Source organism: Nicotiana sylvestris, chromosome 3 (assembly GCF_000393655.2).
Source record: "Nicotiana sylvestris chromosome 3, ASM39365v2, whole genome shotgun sequence".
In the NCBI taxonomy this organism is placed as follows: domain Eukaryota; kingdom Viridiplantae; phylum Streptophyta; class Magnoliopsida; order Solanales; family Solanaceae; genus Nicotiana; species Nicotiana sylvestris.
The window spans coordinates 25,809,706-25,811,191 of NC_091059.1; positions in this window are offsets into that span (position 1 = coordinate 25,809,706).

Here is a 1,486-nt window from a genome sequence, read left to right on the forward strand (position 1 = left end):
AACCGGTGACTTGGGACACCATAAATCTCCCAAGTGGCGACTCTGAAATAAATAAATAAATCCCGTTTCGATTGTCCTTTAATTGAAAAAACTCCCCTCCTCGCCCCTTTGCGGGTGTCGCGACCAAAAGGAGGTGTGACAGCTCTGGCGACTCTGCTGGGGACCCTGCTCAGAACCATTAGTTCAGGGTTAGAAATTCGAGCTTAGAATAATTGTTGTATTTGACTTTATCGTATGATTGAGCTTAAATGTGCTTTAATAATGCTTTTTTTACCACTTTGATATTATTTGAACTGTACATATAAACTGTGTCGAAACCTTCTCTTCTCACCTCCGGGGATGTGCTTACTGGTTTAGACTCCCTATTCTGTTAGTGTCATACCCTGAAATAAAAGTGGCTCGGAAAGTTTCTAAGCCGGCTGGCCTTTTGGTTCCCGGAAAGGAGCTCCTTCCTCAACTCGAGTTGTCCGCTCGGGTACACTGTCTAGAACCTAGAATAACTTGACTTCATGCCGGATCCCTAGTAGTTGCATCATATTGCATTTGACCTAGGGGACTCAACACAGGGGTTGGGTCCGTCTAGGACAAGCAACCTGAAATGAAAAAAGACCATCCTACTGCATCCTATTTGTTTTGCACATTTATTTGCTTCAGATCTGCACGCTGACCGGCTTCTGAAATCGGGAATTTTTGAATAATTGTGAAAAAGAGAAAAAGAAAAATAGCAGTATAGGGAGATAACTACTTATTTTTAGAAAAATAAAACCAATGTCCAAGTAGTGTCAAAACCCTACCGAAATTTTGAAAAATGAAAAAAAAAATTGTCTTTTTAGTTTGATTTATTTGAAAAACAAAAGAAAGGAGTCTTGTTTACAAGTTTAGTTTACTCGCTTCTTTAGAAAGTCTTTCTTTTAGACCTCAAATTTTAAAAAAAATAATACAAAAATATTTCCTTTTAATCACTCTCAAAATCCAAAATATTTGTTTAAAAATTCAAAGGAAAATTCAAGATTCAAAAATATTTTTCTTTTCTTTTATAGTATTTCTTTCATAAATTCAGAGTAATAGTCCAAAAATATTTCCTTTCTTCTTTAGAAGTTTTTTCGAAATTTCCAAAAAAAAAAGAAAAAGAAAAAGAAGTTAAAATTCAAAAAAATATTTCTTTAGACGTCTTTCTTTTCAAAAAAAAAAAACAAACAAACAAATCGAAATCCAAAAATATTTTCTCTCTTCTTTGTAAGTATTTTATTCGAAAAAAAGAGAAAGTTAGTTTATTTCCTTTATTCCTGATCGGCCCGAACTACGCCGGTTTGATTCTCACAGGATGTGAGATACGTAGGCAGCCCTCATCGGGTCCAACCTCCCCTTTTGCAAAAATAGCAAAAAAAAATGTGTGTCAAAATTTTAATTTTTGTCATAAATAAGTCGGGTGATGCCGCTTTTTGTCAAATATAGCCGAATGTTCCCGAAAGGGACGCCGGAAGGC